This window comes from Sus scrofa, chromosome 15 (assembly GCF_054392235.1).
Source record: "Sus scrofa isolate SSC_HxYL_T2T_F1_AM1 chromosome 15, Sscrofa_HxYL_maternal_Yorkshire_Landrace_v2.0, whole genome shotgun sequence".
Classification (NCBI taxonomy): domain Eukaryota; kingdom Metazoa; phylum Chordata; class Mammalia; order Artiodactyla; family Suidae; genus Sus; species Sus scrofa.
Window position 1 is genome coordinate 18,073,256 of NC_139397.1, and position 14,467 is coordinate 18,087,722.

Consider the following 14,467-nt stretch of genomic DNA (forward strand, 5'->3'; position numbering starts at 1 on the left):
TGTGTTAGTTTCAGGTGTACATCAAAGTAAACCAGTTACACTTATACATATATCAATTCTTTTTTCCCATTAGGTTATAAACTGTTGAATAGATTTCCCAATGCTGTACAGGATTCTTATTGTCTATTTTATATAGCTAAATGTACATGTTATTTCCATCCTCCCAATTTCTCCCTTCCCTCCATAAGATTGGTTTTGAAATCCATGAGTTTGTTTCTATTTTATAAGTAAATTATTTCATACATTTATCATTAGATTCCACATATAAGTGATATCATATGATATTGGTCTTTCTCTGATTACTTCACTTAGTATGATAATCTCTAAGAACATCCAATACTTTTTTTAAAAATAAATTCTGAGGGAGTTCCCGTCGTGGCGCAGTGGTTAACGAATCCGACTAGGAACCATGAGGTTGCGGGTTCGGTCCCTGCCCTTGCTCAGTGGGTTAAGGATCCGGCGTTGCTGTGAGCTGTGGTGTAGGTTGCAGACGCGGCTCGGATCCCGCGTTGCTGTGACTCTGGCGTAGGCCGGTGGCTACAGCTCCGATTGGACCCCTAGCCTGGGAACCTCCATATGCCGCGGGAGCGGCCCAAGAAATAGCAACAACAACAACAACAACCACAAAAGACAAAAAAAATAAATAAATTCTGAAAAAGTGTGTATTAGTTATTTGTTACTATGTAGCAAAACACTCCAAAGCAGTTGTACCCATTAGTTGTTTAAAATAGCATTTATTTTCTCACACAGTTTCTGTGGGTCAGGAATTCAGGAGAAGCTTAGGTAGATGGTTGTGGCTTTTGATCTCTCATGAGTTGTAGTCAAGATATTAGCTAGCGTTGCAGTCATCTGAAAGCTTGACAGGAGCTGGAGAATCTGCTTCTAACTGGTTCACCCATGTGGCTGGCAAGTTACTATTGACTCCTGGGAAAAGCAGGTAGTTTCTTACCACATGGACCTCTTCATAGGGTTGCCTGACTGTCTTTGCTATGTGGCAGTGGCTTTACTAGAACAGGTGGTCTAGGGGAAGTCAAAGCATATCCTCAGAATTCACATTCCATCATTTCCACAATAACCTGTCAGTTATACTAGCCAGTTCTATGATATGGTAGGGGATTACTCAAAGAAATGAACACTAGAATATGAGAACTACTGTGGGTCTATTTGGAGGCTAGTTAAAAGGAAAATACAAATTTTTCTTCTAGAATATAAAGAAAACGTTGTATTTTGAGATGAGATTTCCTCTCTTAAAAGATCCAGAAAGTTATCTGGAGTACCGCCTCACCTTCTCAGACCTTAGTCCCCACTTTTTTGAAGCAGCTCTTACTTTTTTAGAGATCTCTAGTTGTTGCCTTTAGTTGGAATAAATGGAGCTATTGAGTATTCATAGTTAGAGATTGGTAAAATCCTTTACCGTTTATTTTTCCTGTCTCCCTTATGATCTTTATCCTGTTGTTACTTCTTTTTTCTTTTCTTTTCTTTCTTTCTTTCTTTTTTTTTTTTTTTTTTTTTGCCACACCTTGTAGTAGCTTAATGTTGGATCTCAGTTCCCAGACTAAGAATGGAACCCAGGCAACAGCAGTGAAAGCACCAAATCCTAGCCATTAGACCTCCAGGGAACTCCACTGCTGCTACTTTAGATCTTACAGTTATTCTGGAGTTCTGCTGAGCAAACTTAGTTTTACAAAAGTTTTCTTTTACTAATTATGGGTTGTAACTGCTTCTATTCTCAGAGATTTTTAGCCCATGTGTTTTTCTTCAGCATTCTGGTCATTTCAGCTTTTTAGCTTTTCCGATGGCGTAACCTTATCCTTTTTTATTGTTTCTTCTGTAATATCAATGACAGTTCTAAAGGAACTCAAGATTAACTAACTGGTACACCCGGTCAGCCTTCCTAAAGGGGAAGGTTCTGCTTCTGAGCCATTGTTAGGTTTAACTCATTGCTATGCAGTTTGGTCTACCACCAAAGGGAGAAAAAACTGTTCCTCATATGCTTTCTTATGTTTACTTAGAAAAGACTATTTTTTATTAACAACTGTTGAAGGTTCCATGTTTGTTTACCTGCTGACTTTTCAAGGGAGTGACCTGGTGTCCTGAGCTAGTTCTGTCTTATTTAGGAATTAGGAAATTGATTGGTCAGGAGGTATTTAATTTTTTTTTTTAACTCGTTTCTCCCTGTTGTTTATGGTTGTTGGGCATTTTTGTTTCAATGATGGTGGTTTTTATTGTTTTTCTTACCTCGGTGGTTAAGGAATAGCATTTTCTTGGGACAGAGAATGGTGTTTATATGAGAAAAGGTATATGAAGAATGACAATAATATAGGAAACATATGTTTTGAATCTATCTGCTCATATTCAGTTATCAATTAGTTGCCTTGCCATCAGCCTTTTAACCTTGAGGGGGTAAAAAGGTTTACAGAAAAAGATGGATCTATTGCACCTGAATTCTTAACTTCAGTTTGCCTGCAACTGGATCTGAGTGAGAATAAATTTGTGTCTCAATTTTTTCTGTGTGAAAATGAGGAAGTTATCTTTGGTGATCATGCTAAAAACAAGTGAGTCTCTAATTATGTTGAACACAGTATACTTTACTATCTTAAAGTCATTACAATGAACACTTATTTTGCAGTGCAAGGAATAAGTTAAGTTTTTAAGCATTCTTCTGATTTGGAGTCTGAAAAAGGATGTTTTCCTCTGTATTGAATACAAGAAATAACTCTAAGCTGTCTTTTTAAAGCAAAAAAAGAAGATAATTTTTTAGCACTCCCTCCCATAAAAAAGAAAAAAGCCAAATCTCTTTATTACAGTAAAAATGTTTTAAACTCAAGTTTTCATCTGTCATGGCAAAATTACCTAAACATGCTGATGGGGGAGGAGGCACTGTGTATTTATTTATTAGTAAACAATTTTTTTTTTTTTTGTCTTTTAGGGCTGAACCCTCAGTATATGGAGGTTCCCAGGCTAGGGGTCCAGTTGGAACTATAGCCACTGGCCTATGCCAGAGCCACAGCAATATGGGATCCGAGCCATGTCTGCAATCTACACCACAAATCACAGCAATGCCTGGTCCTTAACCCACTGAGTGAGGCCAGGGGTCAAACCCTCATCCTCATGGATGCTAGTCGGGTTTGCTAACCACTGAACCATGACAGGAACTCCAGTAAACACGATTTGAGAACATAATTTCCTTGGCCCTAGTACTCAAATTATAGGAATTTGGTGTCCTTATGTTTCCTGCATAAACTGAAAGTCTCATTAGAAACATACTGTTCTTAAGATTTTTGGGGAAAATTGTAAGACTTTGGGTTCACATGAATAATTTCTAGAAATTCTCAAGTGGTTTCTCCCTAAAGCAATGTTATTTTCAGTTTCTCCTTACAAAGATATGTTAAATTAACATTCGCTAGTTAATTCACTGGAGTTGTAGCGTACCATATTTACATAAATTCAACTGTGTGAGCATGTTGAAGGGAAAATTTATTTGAATAGTGGGGAGGATTCTATTCATTATTTTTCTCAAATGAACATATACCCTGGAGTAATAGCTTTTGTGAAAAAGTACAATACTATTTTATAGGCATTTGAGAGTTTTTCAGAGAAAATTTGCCTATATGTGCTCTCTCCTTACTAACTTCAGTGCCCAGATCTTAAATCTTGAGTCCCATATGTGATACCCTCTTCTTTCTCCAAAAACGATGTTTTCATTGAATTCAAATCTTTGTTTCCTTTATACTATTTATCCACCCAAGTAAACCATTCTTTTGATTTACAAGATTAATTTCTCCTTTTTTAGCATGTTTCTAGTCAGATTCCATGTGCTCAGAGAATGTAGACTGTTTGCTAGTATAATATTTAAGATGTAGTTATAACATAAATCAGTGCCAATAAAATGATATATTGCATTCCAAAAACTGAAAGGATTTCTAGATTAAGTTTGTGTTGCTTCTTTCATTAGCTTCTTTCATTCATTTCATAGTTTAGAAGTGAGTATATTTTTATTTTTATTTTTAGATATGTGTTTTAAAGACATCCTCCCAGGAGTTCCTGTTGTGGCTCAGTGGTTAACGAATTCGACTAGGAACCATGAGGTTGCGGGTTCGATCCCTGGCCTCGCTCAGTGGATGAGAGATTCGCTGTTGCCATGAGCTGTCGTGTAGGTCGCAGACACTGCTCAGATCCCATGTTGCTGCTGCTGTTGTGTAGGCCAGCAGCTACAGCTCCGATTGGACCCCTTGTCTGGGAACCTCCATGTGCTGCTGGTGCAGACCTAGAAAAAGACAAAAAACAAATAAAGACATTCTCTTTTTTTATTCTTCTATACTAATGCAAAATTGATACATGTCATCATTTATAAGGACTGTTCCATGACCAATACTATATTAACTTACAAGTACTTTTTAAAAATTTTTTAATTTAAATTTTATTGAAATACAGTTGATTTATAATGTGTTTCAGGTATACAGTAAGGTGATTCAGTTATATACGTATTCTTTGCTAAACATTCTCTTCCAGGTTTTTACAAGATATTGCGTATAGTTCCCTGTGCCATACAGTAGGTTCTTGTTGGTTATCTATTTTATATATAGTAATGTGTATATTTTAATCCCAGACTCCTGATTTATTTCTCTCCCACCTCTCCTCTGGTAACCAGAGGTTTGTTTTCTGTGTCTTTGAGCCTAATTCTGTTTTGTAAATAAGTTCATTTGTATTCTTTTTTAGATTCCACATATAAGCAATATAATATTGTATGATATTTGTCTTTATCTGGCTTACTTCACTTAATATGATGATCTCTAGATCTGTCCATGTTGCTGCCAATGGCATTTATGGATGAGTAACATTCCATTGTGTGTGTCTATGTGTGTGTGCATGTATGCATGTATACATATATATACATCGCATCTTCTTTATCCATTCCTCTGTTGATGGACACTTAGTTTGCTTCTATGTCTTGGCTGTTATAAATAGTGTTGCAGTAAACATTGAGGTGTATGTATCTTTTTGAATTATGTTTTTGCCAGATAAATATATATGCCCAGGAGTGGGATTATAGGCTCATTTAGTAACTTTGGTTTTTTAAGGAACCTTTGTACTGTTCTCCATGGTAACTGTATGAGTTTACATTCCCACCAACAATGTAGGAGGATTCCTTTTCTCCACACCCTCTCTATCATTTATTATTTGTTTACTTTTTGATGATGGCCGTTCTGAAGGATGTGAGGTGATGCTTCGTTGTAGATTTAATTTGCATTTCTCTAATAACAATAAAATTTCTCTATCTAACAGTAGCAATGTTTAGCATCTTTTCATGGGCTTTTTGGCTATCTGTATGTCTTCTTTGGAGAAAGGTCTATTTCAATCTCCTGCCCATTTTTTAATTGAGGTGATTTTTTTTTTGGTATTGAGCTATATGAACTCTTTGTATATTTTGGAGATTAATCCCTCGTCAATTGCATCATTCACAAATATCTTCTTCCATTTTGTAGGTTGTCTTTTTTGTTTACAGTTTCCTTTGCTGTCCAAAAGTTTTATCAATGCCCTTTTTTCCTGAAGATTTCATGTTATTAAAATCTGTGCTTTTCCCACTGAGGTTGTTTACTCATTTTTTTTTTTTAATGGCTGAATCTGTAGCATATGGAAGTTCCCAGGCTAGGGGTCGAATCAGAGCTGCAGGTGCCAGCCTGTGCCACAACCACAGCAATACCAGATCTGAGCCATGTCTGCAACCTACTCCATAGCTCATAGCAACACTAGAACCTTTAACCCACTGAGCGAGGCCAGGGAACAAACTGGCATCCCCATGGGTACTAGTCTATAAGGGGAACTCCATGTTTACTCATTTTGTGACTATTGATCCACGATGTTCTCAAAAACAACCGAATGGGCATATTTGGTATTGGTATTCATATAGATACTTTATAATGTAAATTTACTTACTAAAAGATATACAATGTCTAGTATCTATGCACATATATGTGTGTGTGTGTGTATGTGTATATATACACGAGGGTGTATCTCCTTGTGTATATGTGGTTCCAGGCACAGTGCTATGCAGTATTGAAAACTCAGAGGTGAGAGATAGCATGGCTTTTCTGGAGAGTTGCAACCTTCTATATGAATTATTTGGTAACTTTTGAGTATTAGACATTATAAATATTTTTCTTCAATACCAATAAAGAACATAGTATGTCATTATATGATTAGACTAAATATTATTAAACCTTGAATTCATATGATCTGAGTCAGTTCCTAAGTAAATTGTACAGTTCTGTATTCACTGGGAACAAATTAGGAGAAAAATAGATTTTTATACAATTGTCAGCAGTTATCCCAGTTGGTCCACTGTGGATAAGTTTATCTTGAAGTCACAAAAAGCTATTATTTTATTTGGAATTATGTTTCAGCCCTGAAGAACTTAAGGAAACATCTTACCAGAAACTGTGCCCCAACTTGACTGACTAAATCTGCATAATTTGATAGAGAACATTTTCAATCTGATCCCTTTAGGAGTACTAACAATATGTTTGCTTGTTTGTTAACTTGGAATTGATACGAATTTTGTTGCTTATTTTCCCCACCTTCATCATTTCTTTTAACTCTATTTTCATCTTTACCTTGCTACAAACAGACCAAGTAGAAAGAGTTATATGAAAACTAATTCTAGCTGACTGAAAAACAGCTCTTCTTTCCTCAGTTTCATCTCAAAGAACAATAACAAAATGTGGAAACCTCCCACAGAACTCTCCTAAAATGTCTTTTGTTTTACATTATTTGACTGTTTATCTAATCAAGAACATTTTACTAACTGAAAAGAGGCAAAGTTCTAATCTTTTGCCTATTCTTATTCTTTTTTGAAAAATGCCAACAACCATAGAGAGTTAGATACTAGATAAACAGTAGTAGAATCTCTATTTTTTTAACTTTTACCTAATTATATGGAGGTTGATGGTGGTATTATTTTCAGCGTTTTTTCTTCAGTCATTATCAAAGAGAGTAGTATTACGTCTTTTTCTTTCTTTTTTTTTTTTTTAAATCAAGAGTCCTTGGATTCCCTTAATGGTGCAGTGGTTAATGAACCTGATTAGGAACCAAGAGGTTGAGAGTTCGATCCCTGGCCTTGCTCAGTGGGTTAAGGATCCATTGTTGCCGTGAGCTGTGGTATAGGTTGCAGACACAGCTAGGATCCCGCATTGCTGTGGCTGTGGTTTAGGCCAGCAGCTACAGCTCTGATTAGACCCCTCGCCTGGGAACCTCCATATGCTGCAGGTTTGGCCCTTAAAAAAAAAAAAAAAAAAAAAAAAAAAAGAGTCCTTGTCATGAATTGATATGTTCTTCTGCTGGAACTTTTTTAAGTTTGCCCCCAAAAAAGGAATGGAGAAAATAGTGATCATTTGTATGTTATTTATTTTTAGTCCCATCCTCCAATTTTATTAACTTTTTATAGAAATTCTGTTAGTAAATTTTGGAGTTCCTGTCATGGCTCAGTGGTTAACGAACCCGACTAGGAACCATGAGGTTGTGGTTTCCATCCCAGTGGGTTGAGGATCTGGCGTTGCCGTGAGCTATGGGTAAGTCACAGATGCAGCTCGGATCCCACGTTACTGTGGCTCTGGCATAGGCAGGCGGCTACAGCTCTGATTAGACCCCTAGCTTGGGAACCTCCATGTGCTGTGGGAGCAGGCCTAGAAGAGGCAAAAAGACAAAAAAAAAAAAAAGGAATTCTGTTAGTAAATTTCATCTTCTCATGTAAATTAGTTGTTTTTGCAAACTGATTGGAAAAATGGTATGTTTTTATATTTTTAACAAATTGTTATAAAACTCACTCATACTCTTTGTAGGAATATCTGTTAATAAACTAAAAAGTCCTCTTCATAATGTTTTTTAAGAATTTTTAAAAGTAATATACCATTTTCAGCCCCAAAGTCGAGATGAAAACATTTAAAAAGTGCTCTCTCTATAGCACAAATTTCTTTCTAAAAGCAGTTTCTTTTCTACTTTTTTATTTTTCTGCTTTTTTTGAAAGTCCATAAAGTATCTTTTGTTGGTACTGGGGTTTTTTGTTTTCATTTTGGCTAAGTACCATGCTTTTGAAAGTCAGCCACTTTTCAATCCAGGCAATATCCTCAATTTATCACGTCATTTTTCTTTCATTTAAAATGTCATAACACTACCTTTAAGTTGAACAAGGCAACCGGCTTTAGTAATTTTATCCAACTGGGCCCATATACCTACATTGTGTAGTAATAAGCTGAAAGTGCATAAATATGAGATGGTGCCACTCGGAAGCTTTGTCACCGATCTCCCAGTCTTTCCTTAGAACCCGTGGGTTGCTGGTAGGGACATACATGACATAACCTCCTAGCACAAGGTGAAGGTGAAAATTAATATTTATTAAATTTCATCTAGGCTTAATTTAATTCTTATTTTTGGATAAATATAAGTCAAAGTTTTAAAATACTTACTTTACCTAAGAGGATTATTTTGCAGCAACTATCATGTACCTTTTTGATCTGCAGGTATGGAAAAACTATTTATTGTCCCTTTGACCTACTTGCACAATTTTGAAACTAAGTAAATAGGACATGTTCTCATCTTTCTTTTCTTGTAAATGCTCTCTTTATATACAGTTTTATAGGATAAATTATTTGTAATTATTTTTCCCATTCTTTGGGATGTCTTTTTACTCAGATAATAGTGTCTTTTAATGCACATATTTTAAACTTTTCATGGTCTGCTTTACCTATTTTTTTTTTCTTTGCTTGTGCTTTTGGTTTCATATCCAGCAAACTCTTGTAAAATCAAATGTCTTAAAGCTTTTACTCTGTTTTCATCTAAGAGATTTGTAGTTTTAGGTCATTTATTTAGTTGTTTGATACATTTTGAGTTGACTAAATATATAGAGCTCGTTATAAATATGTAGAGCTCATTGAGGGTCCAGCCTTATTCTTTTGCATGTAAATATTCAGTTTTCTCAGCATCATTTATTAAAAGACTACCCTTGCCCCATTGAACAGCCTTGGTACCTTTGTCAAAAATCATTTGTCCATATATGTGTGTGTGTGTGTGTGTGTGTGTATATATATATATATATATATATATATATTTCCGGGCTGTCTGTTCTATTCCATTGGTCTGTATATCTGTCTTTATGCCAGTAACACATTGTTTTGATTACTGTAGCATTGTAATAAGTTTGTTTGTTTTTCCTTTTTTACACCTGTGCCTGTGGCATTTAGATGTTCCTGGGCTAGGGGTTGAATCAGAGCTATAGCTGCAGTCCTACGCACAGCCCCGGCAACACCTCTAAACTGCATCTGCCACCTATGCTGCAGCTTATGGCAATGCTGGGTCCTTAACACAGTGGGTAAGGCTGGGGATCCAACCTGCATCCTCACAGACACTGTGTTGGATTCTTAACCCACTGAGCCACAGTGGAAACTGCAACATCGTATTCAGGTTTTTTTGTTTGTTCGTTTGGTTTTGTGTGTGTGTGTGTTTTTAGGACTGCATGGAGGCATATGGAAGTTCCCAGGCTAGGGGTCAAATCGAGCTGTAGCAGCTGGCCTACACCATAGATCAAGGCAATGCTAGATCCTTTACCCACTGAGCAAGGCCAGGAATCAAACCTGCATTTTGATAGATACTAGTGGAGTTGGTTATTACTGAGCCACAGTGGGAACTCCTGTAATAAATTTTGAAATGAGAAAGTGTCCTCCAGCTTTGTTGTTCCTTTTTTAGGATTTTTTTTTTTTTTTGACTGTTTAGAGCCCTTTGAGGTTCTACGTGAACTTGAGCATAGTTTTTTTTCTTTTTCTCCAAAAACATCATTGTGATTTTGATAGAGATTGCATTGAAATTATAGATCATGCTGGGTAGTATTGACATCTTAACAGCATTTTTATGTGTTCCGATCTATGAACATGGAATGTATTTTCATATGTATCTTTCTGTGATGCTTTGTACTTTCATTGTACAAGTCTCTCACCTTGGATAAGTTAATTCCTAAATATTTTACTTTATTTGATCCTACTGTAAGTGGAATTGTTTTTGTTTTTTGTAGGAGGGGGTGCAATTAGACTTCTTTTTTTCTTTTTATGGCTGTATCTATGGCATATAGAAGTTCCCAGGCCAGGGATTGAATCGGAGCTGCAGCTGAGGCTTCCACCATAGCTATGACAACAGTGGATCTGAACTGAATCTTCAACTTAGGCCACAGCTAGCAGCAATGCTGGATCCTTAACCCACTGAGTGAGACCATAGTTTGAACCCACATTCTCACAGAGGCAATGTAGGGTCTTTAACCCACTGAGCCACCTTGGGAACTCCTAGACTCTTTTTTTTTTTAGGGCCACACCCTCTGCATATGGAGGTTGCCAGACTAAGGGTTGAATTGGAGCTATAGCTACTGGCCTATACCGCACTCATAGAGATGTGGGATCCGAGCCACATCTGCAACCTACACCATTAGCTCACAGCAACACCCGGTCCATAAACCACTGAGCCAGGCCAGGGAACAAACCGGCATCCTCATGGATACTAGTTGGATTTTTTTTTCTGCTGCACCACACAGGAATTCTCAAGACTTTTTTTTTAATTGTTGTATAGTTGATTCACAGTATTATGTTTCAGATATACAGCACCGTACATGCATGCATATATGTATGTATGTATATATAGATGTATACATTTCAGATCCCCTTCCATCATAGGTTTTTACAAGATATTGAATACAGTCCCCTGTGCTATACTGTAGGTCCTTGTTTATTTTATGTCTAGTAGGGTATATTGGAGTTTTTTTCTTTTTTTTTTTGTCTTTTTGTTGTTGTTGTTGTTGCTATTTCTTGGGCCGCTCCCGCGGCATATGGAGGTTCCCAGGCTAGGGGTTGAATCAGAGCTGTAGCCACTGGCCTACGCCAGAGCCACAGCAACGCGGGATCCGAGCCGCGTCTGCAACCTACACCACAGCTCACGGCAACGCCGGATCGTTAACCCACTGAGCAAGGGACCGAACCCGCAACCTCATGGTTCCTAGTCGGATTCATTAACCACTGCGCCACGACGGGAACTCCTGGAGTTTTTTTCTTGATTTCCTTTTCAGGTTGTTCTAGAAATGCAGTTGAATTCTTTGTGTTGACTTTGTATATTACTACTTTGCTGAATTCATTTATTCTAACAATTTAAGGAATCTTTAGGATTTTCGGTATATAAGAAAATATCACCTGTGAATAGACAATGTACTTCTTCTGTTCCAATATGGATACCTTTAATTGTCTTGCCAAATTGCTCAGACGAGAACATTCAGTACTGTGTTGAATAGGAGAGGTAAAAGCAATCATCCTTACCTTGTTCCTGATCAAAGAGAAGGGCGTTTCAATTTTCAGTATGATGTTCCCCGTGTGTTCTTTCTGTATAGTTTTTGTTATTTTGACAGTTTCCTTCTGTCCCTACTTTGATTAGTTGGATTTTTACTGCTTCTGGGTAGGTTGAGATGATTATTTTTTTTCCTTATTCTGTTAATGTGAAGTATTACATTAATCAATTTTGTATATTGAACCATCCTTGAATTCCAGGAATAAATCCCACTTGGTCATAATGTATAATCTTTTCAATATGCTGCTGAATTCAGTTTGCCTGTATTTTCATTGAGGATTTTATATGGAAAATCTGTGGTGTTCTTATAGTGTCTTTGTCTTTGGTATCTGGGAAATACTGGCTTGAGAGGAGGCTGAATTAGAAAGTGTCTTCTTCAGTGTTTTGGAGAAGTTTGGGAAGAATTGATACTAGTTCTTTAAAAATTAAGTAGAATTCTAGTACTTTTTTTTTTCAAGAGATTTTTGTTTTTTGATTCATTCCCCCTTATTTGTTAGTTATATGTCTATTCAGATATTCTGTTTCCTTGTGATTTAGTCTTGGTAGATTCTGTGTTTCTATGAATTTGTCCCTTTTATCTAGGTTATTCAATTTGTTGGCATACAATTTTCTATCTTCTCTTAAAATTTTTATTCTGTAGAATTGGTAGTACTATTCTCACATTTACTTCTAATTTTATTAATTTGAATATCCTCTTTTATAGTCCATCTATAAAAATGGTTATAGATTTGTTAGATGGTTGTAGATGGCTAAAGATTTGTCAATTTTGTTGATCTTTTTAAAAGATACAACTTTTGAAAAAAAATGAAGGTACAACTTTTTGTTTCATTGGTTCTCTGTTTTTAAGTTTCTCCTCTCTATTTTTAAAATCCCTGCTCCAGTCTTTATTATTTCTTTCTGTCTGCTAGCTTTAGGCGTAATTTGTTTACTCTTTGTTTATTTTCTTAAGGTTGAAGGTTATGTTATTGATTTGAGATCTTTCTTTTTTTGTTTTACTTTTTAATTTTTATTTTTTTGATTTTTAGGGCTGCATGTGTAGCATGTATAAGTTCCCAGGCCAGGGGTCAAATCAGAGCTGCAGCGGGCAGTCTATTGCCACAGCCACTGTAATGTGGGGATCCAAGCCATAAGCCATGTCTGTGACCTACACTTCAGCTCACAGCAATGCCAGTTCCTTAACCCACTGAGCAATGCCAGGAGTTGAAACCACATCCTCATGGATACTAGTCGGGTTCATTACTGCTGAGCTACAGCAGGAACTCCTCTTTTTTTTTTTTCAATTTAAAAGTTGGTAGTTCTGAATTTCTCCTCTAGCACTACTTTATCTCTGTGGTAGGAATTTTCTATGTTGTGGTTTCATTTTTATTCATATCTGGGTATTTTCTAATTTCCCATGTGTTTTCCTCTTTGATACATTGATTCTTTAAGAGTATTATTATTTAATTTCCACAGATATGTGAATTGTCTGTTTTTTCTTCTGATATTTCTATCTTTTAAAATATGTTGCATCCTAATATATGGTATATCCAGGAAAATGATCCATATGCACTTGAGAAGTATGTGTATTCTGTTGCTGAGTAGAGTATTCTGAATATGTCTGTTATATCTAGTTGGTTTATTATGTTCTTCATGTTCTCTGTTTACTTATTTCTTTTCTATTTGCTGTTCTATTCCAGTGAGAGTAGGGTATTGAAATCTACAACTGTTATTGTGGAAGTATATATCCCCCTTCAGTTTTGTTAATTTTTTTCTTTGTGTCATTGATGGTCTATTTTTTGGTGCATAAATGTTTATAATTGTTGTATCTTCTTGTTATGTTGAATTTTTATTAATGTATAATGTGCTTATTTGTTTCTTGTCTTTTTAAATTTATAGTCAGTTTTTTTCTGATATTATTATAGTCACCTCTGCTTTTCTTTGGTTATAATATTTGCATGGAATATTTTTCTTATTTCACTTTCAAACTGTGTGTGTGTTTGACTTTAAAGTGAATCTCTTAAAAACATATAGTTGCATCATGTTTTTTTTGTTTGTTTTCCATTCTGCCAGTCTCTTTTGAGTGTAGAGTTTAGTTCATTTACATTTGAACTAATTACTGTTAAAGAATTCTCTCTTTCCTTTTTCTATTTGTTTTATTTTATAGCTTTTCTTGTTTCTTATTGTCTGTATTGCTGTTTACTTCTATGCTTAGTTGATTTGGGGAAGGAATAGGGAAACATTTAAATTTTTTTTTAATTTATTTTTGTGTGTATTCATAAGTATTTTCTTTTTTTAATTTTTTTTTAATTTTTTTTTTTTATTTTCCCACTGTACAGCAAGGGGGTCAGGTTATCCTTACATGTATACATTACAATTACATTTTTCCCCCACCCTTTCTTCTGTTGCAACATGAGTATCTAGACAAAGTTCTCAATGCTATTCAGCAGGATCTCCTTGTAAATCTATTCTAAGTTGTGTCTGATAAGCCCAAGCTCCCGATCCCTCCCACTCCCTCCCCCTCCCATCAGGCAGCCACAAGTCTCTTCTCCAAGTCCATGATTTTCTTTTCTGAGGAGATGTTCATTTGTGCTGGATATTAGATTCCAGTTATAAGTGATATCATATGGTATTTGTCTTTGTCTTTCTGGCTCATGTCACTCAGGATGAGATTCTCTAGTTCCATCCATGTTGCTGCAAATGGCATGATGTCATTCTTTTTTATGGCTGAGTAGCATTCCACTGTGTATATATACCACCTCTTCCGAATCCAATCATCTGTCGATGGACATTTGGGTTGTTTCCATGTCCTGGCTATTGTGAATAGAGCTGCAATGAACATGCGGGGCACGTGTCTCTTTTAAGTAGAGTTTTGTCCGGATAGATGCCCAAGAGTGGGATTGCGGGGTCATATGGAAGTTCTATGTATAGATTTCTAAGGTATCTCCAGACTGTTCTCCATAGTGGCTGTACCAGTTTACATTCCCACCAGCAGTGCAGGAGGGTTCCCTTTTCTCCACACCCCTGCAGCACTTGTTATTTGTGGACTTATTAATGATGGCCATTCTGACTGGTGTGAGGTGGTATCTCATGGTAGTTTTGATTTGCATTTCTCTTATAA

At 36.2% G+C, this 14,467-nt stretch overlaps 1 protein-coding gene and 1 long non-coding RNA gene across 21 annotated transcripts in view; one reads left to right on the forward strand and one right to left on the reverse strand.

Moving 5' to 3' along the window:
• The window catches only part of ORC4 (origin recognition complex subunit 4), a 78,027-nt gene that overhangs the window by 9,970 nt on the left and 53,590 nt on the right, over positions 1–14,467 (forward strand). The window lies entirely within an intron of this gene.
• On the reverse strand, positions 507–7,693 carry LOC146395741 (uncharacterized). The gene is made up of 3 exons (XR_014829089.1): positions 7,252–7,693; positions 4,245–5,625; positions 507–2,938 (listed from the first exon to the last, which is right to left on the reverse strand). It is a non-coding gene; the product is annotated as an uncharacterized LOC146395741 (long non-coding RNA).